The 22,845-nt window shown below is 39.3% G+C and overlaps 2 pseudogenes; one reads left to right on the forward strand and one right to left on the reverse strand.

Annotated features, from left to right (window-relative positions):
- The first annotated feature begins 249 nt into the window (after positions 1 to 249).
- Positions 250 to 22,207, forward strand: LOC148931868 (receptor-like protein 41; annotated as a pseudogene).
- On the reverse strand, positions 7,307 to 9,080 carry LOC148931869 (uncharacterized; annotated as a pseudogene).
- Positions 22,208 to 22,845: the final 638 nt, after the last annotated feature.

The following is a 22,845-nucleotide window of genomic DNA, read 5'->3' on the forward strand; positions in this document are numbered from 1 at the left end:
ATTCAAATATTTATTTATTTGATTGAGAATTAGAAGGACCTCATGTTGACTCAATTATTTATATGATCACTTTATCATTTTCTTCACATCCATATCATTTAGGTTTAATTACTGGTCGAATTTACAAAATATATATAGTCTTTATTTATTTATTTATTTATTTATGCAGTGTATCATTCATCTTTAGAATTTAAATGATGGGGCTAAGAAATAAGTAAGATGGTTAAACCCCTCCCTGTTTAAACCCACATGCACATATCTTCATTTCTACACAAACAAAAGAATTATCAATATCCTCTTTCACAATGCTTTCAAACTTCTTGTTCTTCATTTGTATACTAACTTCGTCTTTCATTTTCACTGCTCATTCTTATAATAACAAATGCCTTCTTCATCAGGAAATCTTGTTGCTTCAGCTCAAGGATGAGTTGATCTTCAAGCCTTATCGCTCAACAAAACTGGTGCGATGGAAAGAAAGTGTTGAGTGCTGCTTGTGGCCTGGTGTGGAATGTGATGCTTCTAGCTACGTTGTTAGTTTGCAGCTTGATGGTGAGGCCATTTCTGGTGGAATTGGGAATTCGTCGAGTCTCTTCAAATTTAAATATCTGCAGAAGCTTAACCTCGCCTACAATGACATCTCCTTGACTCTTCCCATCCCAAAAGGTATCGGCAATCTGACCTATTTGACACACTTGAATTTGTCAGAATCTGGTTTTGGTGGACAGGTACCCTTTGAAATATCATTCTTGAAGAGATTGGTTATTCTCGATATCTCCAACGGGTATACTCTAAGACTTGAGCACCCAAATTTGGAGATGCTTGTCCAAAACCTAACAGAGCTTAGAAAGCTCTATCTTGATTATGTCTATATTTCTTCCTTGCATGAAAGGAAAAATTGGGGTCATATTATATCATCACGTTTACCCAACCTCACCTCTTTGAGCATGTCTAATTGTAATCTGTGTGGCCCTTTTCCTAAATCCTTTCGGCAGCTTCATTCCCTTTCCGTTCTTCAACTAGATTATAATGATTTTTCAGGGGTATCACTCCATGACTTGGTTCCCAAGTTTCCAAGTCTGACCACCTTGACTCTTTCTAGATGCAAAATGAAGGGTTCTATTCCATCGAGCATTGCTAACCTAACCAAGCTGATTCGTGTCGATTTGTTTTTTAACTTCTTGACAGGCTCACTTCCTTCTACATTGTTTGAAAGTTTTTCCGATCTTGTTCATCTTGATTTGAGGCATAATTCGTTCTTTGGTAATGTTCCCCAATCTCTTTTTGCTCTCCCTTCATTGTTGGAACTTGATCTTAGTTACAACCATTTTAATGGAACTTTTCAACTCGACAACTTTCAAAGCCTTCCCAATCTCACATTGCTTTCTCTATCCTGGAATAGCTTGTCAGTTTATACTGACAACATTAATTCTGAGTACATATGGAGGTCTCCGATTAAATGTGGTAACTCTGAATTCATGTAATCTGTCTAGTTTACCTGATTTCATCAAACATTTGGATCTAGAAGAATTGGATCTCTCAAACAATAGTATCGCAGGGGAAACCCAACTTGAGTATTTGGACCTCTCCTTTAATCTTCTAACAAATCTGCAAAAGCCTTTCCATATCCCTGCTTCTCTTTCTATCATGGACTTGCAGTCCATGGGGAAGTAAGATGTCGCGCTAGTCGGCCAAATCTCCAAATTCTAGATATATCATCGAATCAGTTTACTGGTGGTCTTGACTCAATCAACTTCTCAAGTTGGACGGCTATGGTGCTACCAAGTGATGGAAAAATGGGCCGCATTAATTACTGTTGAGATAGTCCACCACATGTGGAAGCCACCAAAGTTGATTAAGAATGTCAATAATTGTAGGTGGGCATTAATGCAATAAATGCATTACGTATGAGTTTTCTAACTTCATGCAGCAAAGCTGCTGCAACTCCCTCAAAAACTCAAAAGTTGCGGCTATAGGGCGGTGGTAGAGGTGGCTATATGAGTAGAAATTTGCAGCTCAAGTTCTCCTATAAATAGAGCTCATTCCGTCGATGAAGAGCAGTGCAAGAGTTGCAGATTATAGTAACTAGTGAGAGAGGGAGCAAGAGAGAGTTTCGGTGAGTGCATTTTGAGAGAAGAAAAAGTGAGGAAAAATTCCTATCTCCTTTGAAATTGTAGCTTACTCCTCTTGTGTGTATTCCAAGTTATTCAACTTGAGGTTTGTGTTTCCCCCATAGAGTGTAGGGAGAATTTGTAAGCCTACTATATAAATAGTGGAAGATTTAGACTTTCGTCTCGTGGTTTTTCCCGATTTGGGTTTTCCACGTAAAATTCTAGTCTCACGTTTTATTCTGCACCAAATTTATTTTCTTGGTTTAGTCCCATTATTTAATCCAGCAAGAGGGAAAAGAATTATCCTGGTTCCGCTGCACAAGTATCAATTTGTTTTTGATACTCTTTGATAATTATCACCACTTTTCCCAACAAGTGGTATCAGACCATCGTGGTTCTGAGGCGGATTAAAAATGGAGGAATCGTCTTCGCTTAGTGGCATGTTCAAATTGAGCGGAACGAATTACTCAGTTTGGAAGCCAAGCATGTTGGATCTTCTCTACTGTAAGGATCTCTATTTGCCCTTACATGGAGATGATGCCAAACCAAAGGATATGAGTGATGATGAGTGGATCATCATGCACAGAAAAACTGTTGGTTACATCCGGCGCTTCATCGAACACAGTATCTTCCATCATTTCGCCAATGAGGAAAAGGCTGATGTTCTCTGGAAGAAAATGGAAGCTATGTTCGAGAGGAAAAATGCCTTGAACAAAGCATCCATCATCAGAAAAATCGTTCGATTGCGATATGTGGAGAGTGCCAACATGACGGAGCACCTCAATGCATATCAGGGTCTTATTAACCAATCCATCAACATGAAGATTTCTCTTGATGATGAAGTGATAGCTTTATTGCTACTCAGTTCGTTGCCAGATAGTTGGGACACTCTTGTGGCGTCAATCAGCAACTCGGCTCCAGGGGAGCACTGACCTTGCAGATGGTCAAAGATTGTCTTCTTAATGAAGAATCCAGGAGAAGGGAGCAAGATCATTCTTCTGAGACAAAAGCGATGGTTGCTGAAAATAGTGATCGAGGGAGAAGTAAAAATAGAAACTCTCAAAACACGAGAGAGAAATCCAGGGGGAAGTCTAAACACAAAAAGGACTTCAAATGCCAATATTGCGGTGGTCCAAACCACTACGAGAGAGACTGCAGAAAGAAGAAAAGAGATCAAACGCGGGGAAATAATGAAAATGTTGAGAAGGACACAGCAGCAGTTGCAACTGATGGCGATGTCGTCATAGTTTGCGATGATGCCTGTGTGAGTTCGTCATGCCAACAAACGGACTGGATCGTTGATTCGGGTGCATCATATCACATTAACCCATACCGTGATATGCTTACATCCTACACCAGTGGCACCTTTGGAAAAGTCAGAATGGCCAATCACGGCGTGACAGAAGTTGCTGGTATAGGAGACATTCATCTGCTCACCGACACAGGATGCAAGCTCGTTCTGAGAGATGTTCGACATGTTCCTGATATCAGACTCAACATTATTTCCACCGGCGAGCTCGACGACGATGGTTACATCAACCATTTCGGCGAAGGAAAATGGAAGCTGATAAAAGGCTCCCTCATTGCAGCAAAAGGTAGAAAGAAAAATTCGCGCTACTTGATGCATGCAACGTTGTCCAATGGAGAGGTGAATGCATTCGTCAAAAATTCCTCCATTGAGATATGGCATAAAAGGCTTGGACATCTGAGCCAGAAAGGCCTGGCGATCTTGGCTAGAAGAAGCCTCATCCATGAGGTAAAAGGAATGCATTTGGAAACCTGTGTTGATTGTTTGGCCGGAAAACAACACAGTCACATTCAAGAGCTTCTCTCACTCAAGAAGAGTTCAGCCTCTTGATTTGGTGCACACAGATTTGTGCTACATGAAAGACAGAACTCTTGGTGGCGTTTTATAGTCCACCACATATGGAAGCCACCAAAGTTGACTAAGAATCTCAACAATTGTAGGTGCGCATTAATGCAATAAATGCATTACGTATGAGTTTTCTAACTTCATGCAGCAAAGCTGCTGCAACTCCCTCAAAAAATCAAATGTTGCGGCTTTTGGGCGGTGGTAGAGGTGGCTATAGGAGTAGAAATTTGCAGCTCAAGTTCTCCTATAAATAGAGCTCATTCTGTCGATGAAGAGCAGTGTAAGAGTTGCAGATTATAGCAACTAGTGAGAGAGGGAGCAACAGAGAGTTTCGGTGAGTGCATTTTGAGAGAAGAAAAAGTGAGGAAAAATTCCTCTCTCTTTTGAAATTGTAGCTCACTCCTCTTGTGTGTATTCCAAGTTATTCAACTTGAGATTTGTGTTTCCTGACTCAATTTTATTTTACCCAAATAATACCTGCAAGTGTATAGGGTTATTGTAGCAAATAGCAAGCAAGAGTATATCGTATCCCACAGAGACAATTAAGTGTAAACCTAAGTACAACGAACAAATTTCAACTACTATCAAGACGATCAAGAGTTTTGGGTTTTTTTCTAACAACTATGAAAAGCATATAAATTCAGAGATTAAAATAAACACTTAAACAAGAGAATAAAGAAGCAAGTTGTAAAAATGATAGAGAAATATGCAGAATTCAAGGATCCGATGCTCAACTCATAGCCTAACCCAATTGAAACCGATTTACCATTTAAAGTCTCCAGAATTGTTGAATCAATCACAAATATAGATTAAAACCCCTCCCGAGGTGAGAAATCCGTAGATTAGGTGTAATAATTGAAGTCCCCTTCTAATTCTTGGACCTAACTCCTAATAGTTCGATTAGATTAAAGATACCACTCAGAACCTCAACTCTCCCGAGTTTTATTGAATTAAGGTGTGAATAATTCTTCTTTCAAGGTTAAATATTTCATCTCCCAATTATTCTAAGAAACCCTACACTCCCAATTGGTGATCAAGCAATTGTTAGGAAAAAGCACAAGAATAATTCAAACAATTGCAAGAGCAAGATAAAAACGAAGTCAATTGGTTTAAAACTATAAATCAATGCATCTTCACCGAGAATTCTACATAAAAGATGTTTACCTACTCATGTTCATGGTAGAAAACAAATAGAAACAAGGAAAAACGGTAGAAATCATGATGCGAATCGCAATTGGCGGAGGAATTGAAGCTTGAATCTTCAATCTTCTTCCAAGAGTTCTTCACAAAAAGAGAGCGTGTGTTTTGTCGCTTGTCGAGGAATGAATAGAATTGACCTAATTCTTCCTTCTTATTTTTTTCTTCAAAAAATTGCGTTTCAGCTCTAAAAAACGCCATACTGACGCCCGGCCGGATGGAATTAATCCGCTGGAAATTCACCCGGCCAGGTGGGACTTCTTTGGTACTCTCTAGAATCTCGCAGGCATAATTACGCCACCCGACCGGGTGGATTATAGGGAAATAATTAACCCAGCCGCGAGAGATTTTCTGGACAGCGCAGTGTTCGTATAACAGCCATAACTTCTTCTACCAAATACCAATTGAGGCGTGCGAGATACCCACGTGAAGCTCTTTCGAAGACGAAGAGATTGGTATGCATTATGTGCTGATTGGACTTCAAAATCTCTAGTAAATATTGTCTCAAACCAAGGCTGCTGCACATCCACATATTTTGTACCTTTTTTTACATATTCTTAACAAAATGGTCAACATACCAACATAATAGAGAAGTAGATATAAACACGCCTAATAATAGACGAAATATGCTCAAATTCATAAAAAACCACCCTCTAAAACCATGTAAAATCCAAGTATGTCAACTCCCCCAAACTTACATAATTGCTAGTCCTCGAGCAATGAAGAAAAAGAACTAAAAGTAGACTTGGGTTTAAAGGGGTTTAGACATCATCATTGTTTCAAAGGGTATGGAATAAAAGAGCATATCAAAATACAAATCCTATCAAGTCAAGCCGTCGAGTACACTTTTACTACTAACTCGTATATCACCTTGGATTCATGCTTCTCTCAAGATATTGTATATGTGTATCTCACTCTCAAAAGTGTATGTATAGAAAATAATACTCTCAAATCAAAATACAAGTAGTGTTTACCATAGGCTTGCTCAAAATAAAAAATCTTCTCTACTAGAATGTGAAAGTGAATTTAAAATCAGAAAGGACTTATTAAGGTTGTAACGTGGCTCTTTGGACGGTAGGGAAAATTTAGGCTTAAGTGACTGAAAAGTATAAGAAGCACAGGTACCCATATACTACAACTCCAAACAAAAGACCATTTCCCAATACAAATCTCAGATAAGTAAGACTTTGTCGAACTTCTTCCTCCCATCCAGTCCCCACTTATTTAGAAACCCAACCAATAACTCTTCTAGACTTCGTCTAGCTTATACCTCCACAAATTTATTGTTTTTTTTTTGTTCCTCTAGACTTCGTCTAGCTTATACCTCCATTATTATTATTTATTTTTTTACAACGCCCCATATGTGCTTCTAAGTTTGTAGGCTTATCACTCTTGATGGTGACTTAACAATTATTTGACATTTGGACACTTTTTAGGCTAGAAGGGCTAACTAGGGATTAAGAAAAATATATACACTTGTGAAGGGGAAAACAAAGAATGCCTAACGTCATCTCCTAAATTCACATTCACTATGTAGACTTAATATGATTAGGGAGCAAGTTCTAGAAACAACAACAAGCATATGAAAAAAAATCACACAAAATAGAAGTTTTGGCTCAAATCTCACTCGGGTAATAGCATGAATCAAGGCAAACAAGCAATTCGTTACTTATGCACCTATTACTCAAACTCTTAAGTCAAAGACCATGATAGCTTAAAAGATGGATGATGTTTTTATCATTAACAATTAGTCTTTATCCCAAGAAACCAATTTTTTTTGTTTTCAATTCAAGCCTCAAAATTTTCAATCAATCACAACCAAACAAAACAATTCTATCCTAAAACATACCAAAAAGGCAACAAAAGACAACAAATCAATCTAAAGCAGTAAGACAAGTACCTCGTTAGTATCCCTATCCACCATATCATCCCCCCAAACTTATTCAAAGCTATGCAAAGAATAAGTTTGAAAAGTTGGTGGAGAATGAAGACTTACATGGTATGCAAGTAACACAAAACACACCAAAAACAAACTAAAACGATAAAATTAAAAGTTACATACTAGGGGTTACCTCCCCTACAGTGCCTTTGGTTATCGTCGTTGGCTCGACGTCCTCCATGAGCTGCATCATGTCACGCCATAAATGGTGGTGTTGGCTTTTCTGTCAATCTTGGAAGCATAGGATCTAGCCAATCTCTTTTTCCACCAAGCATTCTTCAGAGCTCCATCAGAAATTTTGGTCTCCACTATGGGTGAATTTTCACCATTTGTTTTCTTCTCCTTCACTTTAGGATTTGATGCAGTCTTTTCTTTAGAAATTGATCCACCACATGAACCAAACATCCACTGCGGCAAAGAGAAATCCCCAAATGTGGACTCAATTTCTTGTGCCTTTTGGACTTCTACAACATGCACAGCTTTGCACTCCTTCTTCGTAACCAGTTCCTCTTCCTCACGACTCTTCATAGCATTGTAGATAGATAAGATGAGTCGTTTGTTGCCCATATGAAGAGTGAGCTCTCCCCTCGCTATATCTATCAATGCTTTTCCGGTTGCAAGGAATGGACGCCCCAGGATAAGCGGTACATTCACGTCTTCTTCCATATCCAACACAACAAAATCGACGGAAAATATGAAGTCGTGTACCTTCACAAGAACGTCCTCAACAATTCCTTTAGGATATGTGACGGTTCTATCTGCCATCTGCAGTGTGATTGTAGTCGGCTTGAGAGTGCCGATCTTCATCTTTCTGAAAAACGATAATGGCATCAAATTTATGCTCGCCCCCAGATCACAAAGTGCCTTTGTCTGTCTGTCATTTCCAATGACGCATGAGATGTTGAAACTCCCAGGATCTTTAAGCTTGGCCGGTAGCTTTTTCTGAATTATGGCACTACAGTTTTCAGATATGTCACCGTCTCATAGTCAGTCCACTTCTTCTTCTTGGAGAGCACATCTTTTAGGAACTTTGCATATGTAGGCATTTCTTGAAGTGCCTCTAACAATGGGATATTCATGTTCACCTTCCTGAAGATGTCTAAGAACCTCGAGAACTGAGCATCTGTCTTCTTCTTCTGAACACGTTGAGGATAAGGGATCCTCACTTCAGCTGGAGTGTGAGCTGTATGTGGTGTGGGTGAAGGTATAGCCGTGTTCTCCTTAGGTTGAGTAGAAATTTGCACTGTCTCATCTTCTTCGACCAATTCCTCCTCTTCATATCTCTTTTCTGCTACTCTACCCTCATTCTCGGATGGCATTAAAGGTTCCTCATAGTTTGTTTCACTTCTCAGATGTATAGCTTTGCAATCCTTGGGATTGATGATAGTGGTAGAAGGGAATTTTCCTGGTTGCGTAAGAGTGCTCACAGTCTGGGAAATCTGGCTGATCTGAATATCAATGTTCTTCAAATGAGTGGTCATTCCCTGTACATCCGCCTCGATCTTTTCCATCCTTTGATTGTTCTGCTCCATGACCTTATTAGATTGTAGCATGAAGGACTTGAGTATGTCGTCCGTGGTTATCTTCTTGGGGTCGTTCATCATCCCATCAGTGACTGTGAACCCGGAGGAGGTTGCAGAGCATTATTGGGATTCCCATAAGATAGATTCGGATGCCCCTTGTTCCCATACTGGTTGTATCCTCCACCATTAAAGTTCGTGCGTGAGTTATTGTAATACATGTTGCCCCCCTGCTGCACGTAATTCACATCCTCCATACTTCCTTGGGGCTCTTGAGACGGTTGCCTCATCGCCATGCAGTCAAATTTCATGGTTAAGGCATCCAGCTTGTCGGATAAGGTGCTCATTGTATCATGATCCGTGGTAGAAGCCACCCTATGCACCTTACTCCTTTCGTTGCTCCATCCTTCATCACTGGATGCAAGCTCTTCAATCACCTCCATCGCTTCCTCCTCTCCTTTCTTGAGAAGATTACCTCCCGCGCTAAGATTTAACTCTCGTTGTGCTTCAGGTATACATTCCTTGAAGAATATAATGACTTGCACTGTTGGGGACAAACCATGATTGGGACACCTCTTCAGCAAGGCTTTGAATCTCCCGCATGCATCTCCGATAGTCTCCACAGGAATCATCTGGAAGGCAATGATCTCGTGTTGCCTCTTAATAGCCTCACTAGGGGGATAGAACTTTTCCAGGAATTTGTGACCATCTGGTCCCATGTTCTAATGGACCCCGGTGTCAAACTCTCGAGCCAATCCTTTGCTGCGTCTTCCAAAGAGAAAGGAAACAGTATCAATCGGATCTGATCATCTGTCACTCCATTCATTTTCGTCGTGTTGCAGATCTGAATGAACTTGGTAATATGCTTGTTAGGGTCATCTGAGGATTTGACCCTAAAAGCATTGTTTTCCGCGATCTGGATCAGTCCTGGTTTCAGCTCAAAGTTGTTGGCATCAATATTGTTGAAGACAGTTGGGTTTGCCACTCCGTGGTATACATATTGGTTCTGCACCGGCACAGCTGGTTCACGATTAACCTGTCGGCGCAATTCCTCCAGCTGTTGTAGAAGCTCAGCATTAGTGGGAGGAGGGGGTGGTGGACCATTGTTGCCTCCATTGTTGTTCCCTTCTTCGTGCTCCATCAGAAAAGGAGAATCGGGATCAAGCTGAATATGATCCTGAACTGGTGATCGAATAGGTTAGAGGTCCCTCCGATCTGAAGATGCTCCTACGCGGTTTGGTGAAGAAGCTTGAATCTTCTTTATGAGTCTCCTATATGCGTTCCTCTTCCGGTTCGATGCTTCGATCTCATAGTCGAAAGGTTCTAGAGGCAAGCCTTTAGAACGTGTGTGCATACACCTGAACAAGAAACACAATTGTGAGAACTCGAAAAATTAACAGAAAAGAAAAAAAAAACAATAATGTCTGAAGTAGTAGTCTTGATTATTATCACGATATCAAGCTATATAACACAAAAATTATCCCTGGCAACGGCGCCAAAAACTTGACTCAACTTTATTTTACCCAAATAATACCTGCAAGTGTGAAGGGTTATTGTAGCAAATAGCAAGCAAGAGTATATCGTATCCCACAGAGACAATTAAGTGTAAACCTAAGTACCACAAACAAATTTTAACTACTATCTAGACGATCAAGAGTTTTGGGTTTTTTTTCTAACAACTACGAAAAGCATATAAATTCAGAGATTAAAATAAACACTTAAACAAGAGAATAAATAACAAGTTGTAAAAATGATAGAGAAATATGCAGAATTCAAGGATCCGATGCTCAACTCATAGCCTAACCCAATTGAAACCGATTTACCATTTAAAGTCTCCAGAATTGTTGAATCAATCACAAATATAGATTAAACCCCCTCCCGAGGTGAGAAATCTGTAGATTAGGTGTAATAATTGAAGTCCCCTTCTAATTCTTAGACCTAACTCCTAATAGTTCGATTAGATTAAAGATCCCACTCAAAACCTCAACTCTCCCGGGTTTTATTGAATTAAGGTGTGAATAATTCTTCTTTCAAGGTTAAATATTTCATCTCCCGATTATTCTAAGAAACCCTACACTCCCAATTGGTGATCAAACAATTGTTAGGAAAAAGCACAAGAATAATTCAAACAATTGCAAGAGCAAGATAAAAACGAAGTCAATTGGATTAAAACTATAAATCAATGCATCTTCACCAAGAATTCTACATAAAAGATGTTTAGCTACTCTTGTTCATGGTAGAAAACAAATAGAAACAATGAAAAACAGTGGAAATCATGATGCGAATCGCAATTGGCGGAGGAACTGAAGCTTGAATCTTCAATCTTCTTCCAAGAGTTCTTCACAAAAAGAGAGCGTGTGTTTTGTCTCTTGTCGAGGAATGATTAGAATTGACCTAATTCTTCCTTCTTATTTTTTTCTTCAAAAAATTGCGTTTCAACTCTAAAAAACGCCAAACTGACGGATCCGGCCGGGTGGAATTAATCCACTAGGACTTCTTTGGTACTCTCTGGAATCTCGCAGGCATAATTACGCCACCCGGCCGGGTGGATTATAGGGTAATAATTCACCCGGCCGCGTGAGATTTTATAGACAGCACAGTGTTCGTATAACAGCCATAACTTCTTCTACCGAACTCCGATTGAGGCGTGCGAGATACCCACGTGAAGCTCTTTCGAAGACGAAGATATTGGTATGCATTAGGGGCTGATTGGACTTCAAAATCTCCAGTAAATATTGTCTCAAACCAAGGCTGCTGCACATCCACATATTTTGTACCTTTTTCTACACATTCTTAACAAAATGATCAACATACCAACATAATAGAGAAGTAGATATAAACACGCCTAATAATAGATGAAATATGCTCAAATTCATACAAAACCACCCTCTAAAACAATGTAAAATCCAAGTATGTCATTTCCCCTATAGAGTGTAGGGAGAATTTGTAAGCCTACTATATACATAGTGGAAGATTTAGACTTCGGTCTCATGGTTTTTCCCGATTTGGGTTTTCCACGTAAATTTCTAGTCTCACGTTTTATTCTGCACTAAATTTATTTTCTTGGTTTGGTCCCATTATTTAATCCAGCAAGAGGGAAAAGAATTATTCTGGTTCTGCTGCGCAAGTATCAATTTATTTTTGATACTCTTTGATAATTTTCACCACTTTTCCTAACAATTGCAACATGCGGAGGTCTAGCTTAACATTAACCATCAAAGGGCAGATGGTAGATGTTTATAACATTTGGTCAAGTTTTGGTACCATTGATTTGTCTTCTAATAATTTTCATGGAAAGATACCAAATGCAATTGGAGATCTCAACTTACTTTATCAGCTCAATTTGTCCCACAATGTTCTCGAAGGAAGCATCCCAAAATCATTTGGTCAGCTGAGTAATCTCGAATCACTAGACCTCTCTGTAAACAAACTAGTTGAGAAAATCCCAGGGGAGCTCGGGGGGCTCACATTCCTTGCACACTTGAATCTCTCCTACAATATGTTTGTTGGAGCGATCCCAAAAAGGTCGTCAAATTCAAACATTCTCAGCTGATTCATTTGAAGGAAATTTGGGGCTATGCAGTTTCCCTCTCGACATAAACTGCAGTAATACTAATTTACCACCACCGGGATATGATGAAAATGTGGAAGAGGAGAAGGAGATAAAGTGGGAATATGTGTGTGCTGCGGTTGGATATGTTTTGGGAGTTGGAAGCATCGTGTGGCTGCTTTTGTTCCGTCGAAGCTTCAGATTGATATACTTTGGGAAAATAGAAGAGGTTGTTGAAGACATGATCATTGCCAGAGACATGAGAAGAAAGCGTGCAAGAAGAGCAGCAGCAGTGAGGAATCTAGCCAGGAGACATTAGTGTTGGTAATGTTATCATGTTTTATGTAAGTGAGTGAAATAAAAAGGGGGTTAGCTTAGCTTGTGTGGTTCCCTATGTGTTCAATTGTGCGCATGTTTTTATCTTAAAGTTTGTGGGTTGTAATTGTAACGCTCCGCTTTTTCGAATCCTAACTTTCGTGACGTTAAAATTTTTGCATTAAATGCTTTAATGCTATGATATATGTGGAATTAAATGATTTATTGCAGTATTCTTTGTGACCTAATTGCGGTATGGAGTTGAGTTTGAGTTGGATAGTCAAACTTGTTGAATATGTGACGTGGCTATTGAATAGTCAATATTGTGGAAAATATGACGTGGTCGTGGAATGGTCAAAGTCGTTGGAAAATGTGAAATGGTGGTGAAATTCGAATTTGTGAATATTTTGATGTGGGGTGAAATAATATTTTGGTGGATTATTTTCCTAAGGGATGAGTGAGAATTTAATAGGAGCATTATTTAATTATGTGGAATTTTCGACCCCCTCCTATTTATTGGAAAGAAATCCTATTTTTCTTGGATTTAATTATTGCTTGGAATAATTATCCAAATTAAATCCAAAGTCTGATTATTCCTTTTTAATTGATGAAATTTTCAGCCCTTATATTTGTCTCTAGGGGGATTTTCGAAAATCCCATGTTTTATGGGAGAATGGATTTTATTATTATATTATTTGATCACTTGTTTATTCTCTTCCATAAATAAATTCAAATATCCTAGCATATCTTTCCAAATCTAAGAAGATCCTACCATATCCTAATTTAATTAGGATTATTATTAAATCCCTTTTGAAGAAGTCAAACTACACGCCACTTTCCACTATTATTGGGGAGATTAGTATTATTTTCTTGCTCCGTGATATTTTATTCAACTCCCTGAAATATTCAAATTAAACCATAGGCTAAACAAATAGCCTAAAAATTCGAATTCCCTATTTTTCCTCTTCAAATTTTCGCCAACTACAACTAACAAATCTCTCCAAATCTTTAATTTATTTAATTAAAGATATTATATCTTGCACTCTATAAATAAGAGAGAAGACCTAAACCCTAGATCACAAAAACCGTCCCCCACTCTCCCTCAATCTCGATCTCTGTCTCTCCCACTCTCTCAAATTTTTCTTCTACTTTTCTCCATTTATTCTTCATCTTGTGTGAAGAATTGAAGCTGAAATTCAAGATTTTGTTGAAGAATCAAGATCCTACTTGTTTCCTACCAATTGTTCTATTGAAAAGGTACTTTTATTTTGATCTTTTCTTCCTCTACCGATCAATCGGTGTTCTTGAGTCCACATGCATTTAGATCGAGTGAAGGGGGAAATTAAACGATGAATTTGGGATTCATGTGTGTGGGTGTGTGCCCGTGTATGTGTGTGTGACCGTGTGTGTGCGTGTGCACGCCTCGATAGGCATGCACATGTGTGGTGCGTGTGCGTGTGTTTTGTGTGGAAAACACTCATGCGTGACACGATTTGATGATAAATCTGGAATTGTTGTGTGAATAAAAACGATATGATAATCGTACTTTGATTTTGATTGGTGATATTGAAAATAATCGATGGGAAAAGGGAAACGTGAGATCATGCATGATTTTGATCCATGATTGAGACTTATTTGAAATATATGAACTAAAGGTGATAGTTCGCGTTCCCAGTGTGATAACAAAAAGAAGTGCGTATTTGAAATCGAAGGAAATCGAGGTGGGCTTTATTCTTAACTCTTTCTTATGTTGCAAAATTGTGATAGTGGAGCAATAAGAGTGGATTAAACTGTTATGCCATGCCTATGATTATTTTTGGATATTGTGTGTGCCTGATGCCTAGATTGCGAGTGCGCTCCATTAGACTATAGGGCTATATAAACGAATTCGGGTCTGAGTAGGGCCGTAAACCCTATCAGGCTAGTGTACACTGGAGACCGGGAGTCGTCTTTGCTCATCGGCCGGTCTCGTGGGCGAAAGTGTGGCCACACTTCATCGCACCATGATATTGTTGATTGATGAGAAAATGGGAGGTATTGTTTAACTGGTCAGTCCATGAAATATTTTGTGATACTCGATGCTTATCTTTAAATAAATGCAAAACTCGAGTTCACTATGGTAAGGGTGGCATAACTATTAAAACGTTTTGGCATGAGTCCACTGAGTATGCTTAAAATACTCAGCCCTGCATGTGTTTTCCCTATGTGCAGGTTGAGCGGCGACGGGCGGTCGGTGGTGTTGAGACGGTTGAATCGAATAATGGGTGTTTAGAACTTTGAGTGTAGTCGTGTCTTCATACATGGCTTCGCTTTCTCTTGGAATGCTTCCGCTGAATATTTGGAAACCTTATTATCTTAGGGTGTTTTGAACTTGTTTTTTTAATTTGGAATAATGGGAATTATTGTGTTTTGTTGGAGTTACGCTAAACCTTTGACTTTTGAGCTTAGTCTATTATATCTATTAAATCTTGATTCTCGTGAGTTAGCCGTTGACTTATTGCCTTGACGCTTCATTAAATACTTGGTCAAATCTCTTTAAATGAAACCCTAGCCTATGTTCTTGTTGCATTTAAGTTCGTTTAGGTAGCAGTCGCCGTATTTATTATACCTTAGAAATCCGGGCTGTTACAATAATGCTGAAGAATGGAATGACACTTCCAATCTTTCCTATGTATTGAATATTTCTTTTTTTTTTTTTTTTTTTTTTTGTCCCATGTCTCGTGCTATTGTTAGAAAGCTTAGTGACAGAATGGTTTAGCAAGATGTGTAGAACAGGGGTTACCCAGCCCAATCCAAAACAGGTCCCAAAACAGGGCTTACCCTGTTTCAAAATAGGGACAACTAGGGAATGGTTCGTATTTCACAAATCAAACTGTATGGAAAACATCCCTCTATGAAAAGATTTGCAAATATATAATTTACTCAAGTCATCAACACATATTACAAAGTCATCTTTCTTTTGTTTTTCTAGTGGAAAAGCACAAGGCAACTTTTATGACACGGCATTGCTTAGTTTTTCTACGACAATAAAATTTTCAAGTAAGAAAATGATATTCCTACTATCCTATTACTACCTCCGTCCCTGAAAATTTGATACACATTACTATTTCGATCCGTCCTTGAAAATTTGATACACTTCACTTTTACCAATTTTGGTAGTGGACCCTATAGTCCACTAACTCATTCCTACTCACATTTTATTATAAAACTAATACTTTAAAAGTAGGACCCACACCTACCAACTTTTTCAACTCACTTTCCATTATATTTCTTAAAATCTGTGTCGGGTCAAAGTGTAGCAAATTTTGGGGGACGGAGGTAGTAATAATTATTCCGTCAACTGACACCTCTAGTCTATATCCAAGTCTTTCCAATTCTAAAAAGTAATTGCACTGAATTTACAATTAATTCACAACTCCGTATTCATAAAAATAAAATACTCCCTCTATCCACTCAGGGACGTAGCTAGAATACTATATTAAACGGGGCAAAAATATATAGAGTAATTTTATGAGTTTTAATAAGGGGGCATTTAATGAAAAACTTATATATATTTGGAAAATTTTAGCAAAATATAGAAGGGTGAGTGGGAATAAGAAGGGGAAATTGCCCCACCTTGGCAAAGGCTAGATCCGACCCTGTGTCCACTAATACAAGGCTAATTTGGCCAGGCACGAGTTTTAAGAAATGTAGTAAAAAATGAATAGAAATAGTTAGTGGAAGGTGAATCCTACTTTTATAATATATTAGTTTTACACTGAAATATGAGTGAAATAAAGTTAGTGGAATGCGAGGTTGATTAACAAAAATAAATAGGACATTTATTGGTGGACAAACAAAAATGGCAGAATGAGACACTATTGGTGGATGGAGTACAAATTTCTACTATAAACTTTTGACAAACAATATGTATTGGTGATAATATGTAGAAAAAATCATTTTTATTTCTACTATAAACTTTTGACAAACAATATATATTGGTGAAGGTCTTTCCAATCTCGTTCATCTAACTTTAAGAGAAAATTCACTCTTTGGTAACATCCCCCGCTCTCTTTCTGCTCTCCCGTCATTGTTGGAACTTGATCTTAGTTCCAACCAATTTAATGGCACTTTTCAACTCAACAACTTACAAAGCCTTCCCAATCTCACATTGCTTGTTCTATCCAGAAATAGGTTGTGAATAGATGTTGGCAACGCCAATTCGAGTTCATATGGTGGTCTCCAATTAAAAGGGTTGTTCCTAAATACATGTAACTTGTCCAGTTAACATATTTCATCAAGCATGTGGATCTAGAAGGATTGGATCTCTCAAACAATAGTATTGCCGGGGAGATACCTAGTTGGATTTGGGGAACACAACTTGTGAATTTGGACCTCTCCATTAATCTTCTAACAAATCTTCAAAAGCCTTTCCATATCCCTTCTTCTCTTGACACCCTATTTTTGGAGTCTAACCAGCTTAGGGGCGAGATGCATCTGCCCATTCCACTTGAATCTCAACCCTCTGACTTGTCTCTTACTAATAACAGTTTAAGTGGATCAATTCCAACCGCCATTTGTAATGCCACACTACTGTTTAATCTTGACTTGTCTAGAAATAAATTCAGTGGATCAATTCCAGCCTGCCTCTGCAATGCCACACAACTCAGTTTTCTTCAGTTGTATGAAAATAAATTAAGTGGCAGCATACCCGCTTGCCTACTTAATAACATTAGGCAGATCGATCTGAGTCGTAACAACATCAGCGGCAGCATACCCCTTTCCCCCTTGAAATGATTATGATGCTTGATCTGAGTCATAACAACATCAACGGTAGCATTCCAGATATTTTTCCTATGGATTGTCAGCTAGAATATTTGGATCTTAACAATAATACATTAGAAGGAAAGATCCCAAAGTCGCTCGAGAGTTGCAAGTCACTGGTCGACGTGAATGTTGGGAACAACATGATTAACGACACTTTCCCGTGTATGCTCTCATCGGATTTATTTGTTCTTGTTTTGCACTCCAATAGATTCCATGGGGATTAAAGATGTCACACCACTTGGCCATTGCTCCAAATTCTAGATGTATCTTCCAATCATTTTAGTGGAAGTCTGGAATCAATCAATTTCTCTAGTTGGATGTCAATGATGATACTCAATAATGGAAAGTTGAGAGAGATAAATTATTACGACGCTGACGTGACATTAATGGTGAAAGGGCAAAAGGTGGAGCTTTCCAAGATTTGGGCAGAGTTTAGTACTATTGATTTGTCTTCCAATAGTTTCTATGGTTACCAAATGCAATTGGTGATCTTACCTTACTTCATTATCTTAACTTCTCTCACAATGTCCTCAATGGAAGCATCCCAAAATCATTCGGTCAATTGAGGAATCTTGAATCACTCGACCTCTCGGTGAACCAACTAGCAGGCCCTGTTGGAAAGAAATCAATTAGTGAAGTAGCAATCAAGAAAAGAATCATGTGATTATGGTATTACCGTGTGATTGGAGAATAATTGCAGGAGAATCCTTACCATGTTTAGCTATAGTTTTACCTTTTAAAGGACATGTAAATCAGTGTGTAAAATATACAAGAAAATGAATAGAAATCTCCTCCTTTTATCATGGCATCAGAGCAAGGGCTCAAAAAAGAATTCATCCTAGCCTGAAAATACCAAAATCTCGGCCAAAAGGCTTCAACCAAACCTGCATCACAGAATGTCAGACGACGAAGAGAAACCAAACCTCCACGATTCGAGGTTAAAGATGAGTAAAGTTAGACTCAACAAGAAAAATTACCCACTTTGGAAGAAACGAATGAAGATTGCGATTGTCGGCAGACGGCTCAAACCTGACAAATCCAAACTGTGGTGTACCAACTGTCAACGAACGAGACACACCAAGGAAAATTGCTTCCTTATAGTCGGGTTCCCGGAATGGTGGGATGAAGGGCAAAAGGCGAAAGCACGACTCGCCGTTGGAATCGGAGAAGGAGGTGGCTTATTCCATGACACGACCGGCAACCGAGAGACTGCCAATACCCGAGGGAGTGGTACGAAGTCAGGGCCACCGGAGATAGGAACGGCGACCGAGAGAGTACCGATGCGTAGTGCGTTACAAGATGAAGAGGGAGAAGAGATATTTTGCATTAATTCGAAAGTATGAGTTTACACAGTGAGGAGGCAGCTTATATACACGCTGCCACCTGTATTTAACCGAATTACAACCAACTCGTAACTAACTCCTAACCGTTTAACTAATTCTCCACTTCACGCTTGAGCTCGTTTGATCCTCTGTTTCTCGGCGATGCATGCGACCATGCACCGCTTTATTTACTCTTCCTCGTAGCGTTTATTCTTCTTTCACTTATTCTTCTCATCTTCCACGTATCAAATCTCCCCCCCTAACATCAACCTTGTCCTCAAGGTTTAAAAGTTGGGTACTTCTCCTGCAAATCATGAAGGAATTCCCACGTTGCATCTTCAGGAAATGAGTTGGCCCAGTGAACTAGAACTTGGGTTGCTGGTTTGTTTCCTTGTTTAACTAAACGCCTTTCCAGAATCTGAACAGGTTCCAAGAAAGTGGAGTTGCCTACAGCCGGTAGAGAGCCGTGTAGTTGAGTGAGAGGTCCCATTCGTTTCTTCAATTGAGATACATGGAACACCGGGTGAATCTTGCTACTAGGAGGAAGCTGTAGCTTATATGCAACTTCTCCAAACTTGTCGATGACTTTAAAAGGGCCGAAGTATCTAGGACTCAGCTTTTGAAATTGGCGATCACGTAGTGTGTTTTGCCTATAAGGTTGGAGCTTTAGGTATACCCAATCTCCGAGTTCAAACTTCCTTTCAGATCTGTGTTTGTCATGTTGGCTCTTCATTCTTCTTTGAGCACGACCCAAATGATGTTTCAAGACTTCCAACATAGCCTCTCTAGCCACCAATCTTTCGTTTACATCATGAACATGGGAGTCACCTCGAAAGTAAGGAATGTGGATGGGAGGTGGATAGCCGTACAGAGCTTCAAAAGGTGTGGTATCAATAGCTGAGTGGAAGGAGGTATTATACCAAAACTCAGCAAGACTTAACCATTTGCTCCATTCGGTTGGCTGGTCTCCACACATGCACGTGAGGTATGATTCCAAGCAACGATTAACCACTTCAGTTTGCCCATCTGATTGAGGGTGATAGGCAATAGATAAATGGAGTTCCACCCCTTGTAGCTTGAAGAAATCTGACCAAAAATTACTCAAGAATACCTTATCTCTGTCACTTATCAATATAGTAGGTAGGCCATGTAGCTTAAACACATGGTCAAGAAAGGTTTGAGCCACTGTCAAGGCAGTGTAAGGATGTGATAGGCTCATAAAGTGGGCATATTTTGTGAGTCTATCAACCACTACAAGTATGGTTGATTTTCCAGCAGATAATGGCAATCCCTCGATGAAGTCAAGACTGACTTGAGACCAAGCTTCTTCAGGAATAGGCAGAGGTTGAAGTAATCCAGGCAAGGCATTATTATCATACTTAAATGTTTGGCACACATCACACTCCCTGATGTAGTTCCTGATCTGTTTATCCATGTTGGCCCAATAAAACAGGGATGAGAGTCTCTTATATGTAGCATGAACTCCTGAGTGCCCACCAGAGCTGGAATCATGGAAGAGCTTGATAATTTTCAGCTTCAGATCTTCATCATCACCCACCACCAATCTACCTTTCCTCCTCAACTGACCACCAATCCAAGAGAATTTATTGTTGCACTGTGGATTTTGTTGTAGCTCGACAATAACAGCAGCAAGCTTAGGATCAGAATTCCATGTAGCTCGAAGAAGGGAATCTTTATCAGCCAAAGGAAATATGTACTTGATTTATTGGCAGAAACTGGAATGCTAGCTGGTTTTGCTAGACTGCAAACCAGCTGATACTCCTATGGCACAGAATCACGGTTTGAAAATAGTCGAAGGAGCCGAGTCTACTCATCACACGAGATACCAGCCTCTGGTTGGGAAATTAATCTACTTGTCCCATACCAGACCTGATGTTGCATATGCTGTTGGAGTGGTCAGCCAGTTCATGCACGCACCTCAAGCAGCTCACTGGGAGGCAGCTCTTAGGATTGTAAGGTACTTAAAGGGGACGCCAGGACATGGAGTGATGTTCGAGAATCATGGACATTTGGAGATCCACGGTTTCACAGACGCTGACTGGGCAGGAAATCCAAATGACAGAAAATCAACTGCAGGGTACTTTACCTTTGTTGGAGGTAATCTTGTTACGTGGCGAAGTGAGAAGCAAAAGGTTGTTGCCTTATCTAGTGCAGAAGCTGAGTTTCGAGGAATCAAGAGTGGTTTGACTGAGATTTTATGACTGAAGAAGCTAATGACAGAGCTAAGCCTAAACTCACAAAAATCGTGCAAGTTGTTCTGTGATAACAAAGCGGCGATTAGCATATCTGAAAACCCTTTTCAGCATGATAGGACAAAACACGTCGAGGTGGATAGACACTTCACCAAAGACAACATAGAAGCTAAAATAGTAGAGCTCCCGTTTGCGAAGACAGCTGGCCGATATTCTGACTAAGGCTGCGGATTCAAGAAGCTTCCGTGAAGTACTAAGCAAGTTAAGAATGGGTGACCCCATTACTTAACTTGAGGGGGAGTGTTGGAAAGAAATCAATTAGTGAAGTAGCAATCAAGAAAAGAATCATGTGATAATGGTATTACCGTGTGATTTGGAGAATAATTGCAGGAGAATCCTTACCATGTTTAGCTATAGTTTTACCTATTAAAGGACATGTAAATCAGTGTGTAAAATATACAAGAAAATGAATAGAAATCTTCTTTTATCAGGCCCAATCCCGGAGGAGCTTGGAGGGCTCACATTCCTTTCAAAATTGAATCTCTCCTACAATAAGTTTGTTGGAGTGATCCCAAAAGGGCGGCAAATTCAAACATTCCATGCTGACTCATTTGAAGGAAATTTGGGGCTATGCGGTTTCCCTCTCGACATAAACTGCAGTAAAACTAATGTGCCACCACCAGGATATAATGAAAACGGGGAAGAGAAGAGGGAGATAGAGTGGGAATATGATAGGGACCTCAACATTCACACTCACGTCACAGCTGCTCCAGCCGAGGCCCAACAGCTCGATTCCGTGGGTTCACGATGGAAGGCCCAATCATTCCCATGCAGCCCAGATGTCGAGGAGAGCCCTTCTCAGCAGAGACGTCAAAAGCCCAAGAACCACATCTCACCGAATCTGAAGATATCATCACAAGATATATCTTATTCTAAGTCAAGGATTTGGTGTATATCAATATAATTATCTCTCGTGTCTTCTAGTTATTTAGTCATTCTAGATTCTATAAATTAGTGATATGTTTAGCATTATTTTCATTGAGAAATATGAATTAACTTCTATTCTCATTCTTGGTTCTGAAACCCTAGCACTTCAACTAGGTTTATCTTCCTTTTGTTCTTGTTACAAACGGTGTGCTCAATCCCGATAGAACGAGGTTCTATCAGAATACGTGTGTGCTGCAGTGCGATATGTTGTGGGAGTAGGAAGCATTGTGTGGCTACTTTTGTTCTGTCGAAGCTTCAGAGAGACATATTTTGGCAAAATAGAAGAGGTTGTTGAAGGCATGTTCATTGCTAGAGACACGAGAAGAAGACGTGCAAGAAGAGCAGCAGCAACAAGGAATCGAGTCAGGAGGAAATAATGTTGGAACTTGGAAATATTATCTGTGTTCTCCCTATGTGTTCAGCTTAGCTTTATGTAAGAGAGTGAAATAAAAAGGGTATAGCGTGTGCGTGTTCCCTATGTGTTCAGTTGTGTGTGGTTCCCTATGTGTTCCCTATGTGTTCAGTTGTGTGTGTGTTTAGCGTGTGTGGTTCCCTATGTGTTCAGTTGTGTGCGTGTTTTTATCTTAATGTTTGTAGGTTGTACAGTGTTGTGAATTTTGGAATGAAATGTTACAGAATGGAATGGCACTTTTAAGCATTCCTATTTATAGAAATAACTTAGTGACACAAAAGGTTTAGCAAAAGATGAATAAATTATAAGTTACTAGCCTCAAAGGGTGTTTGGTTGAGCTTATTAGCTCCTTTAAAACAGTTTCTAAACAGTTCCTCAAGCCAACTTATTTTTCCTTAGTCTCATTACAAATAGCAACAACCAATTTACAAATCTAATACGTACTACTATTATTTGTCATTTGCAACATATAATAATTACCCTAAATCACTCCTAACTCAGAATTCAGCTATGCTACTTGTTATTAGCAACGGCTGTACTTTTTACGTTTCCTATAGAAGAATTGGTAAATATGGGCCTGGCCCAACTCGGGAATTTGGATCG

The sequence above is a fragment of the Salvia hispanica genome, chromosome 2 (assembly GCF_029641045.1).
Source record: "Salvia hispanica isolate PSC_SH4W2 chromosome 2, Shi_PSC_v1, whole genome shotgun sequence".
Taxonomy (NCBI): domain Eukaryota; kingdom Viridiplantae; phylum Streptophyta; class Magnoliopsida; order Lamiales; family Lamiaceae; genus Salvia; species Salvia hispanica.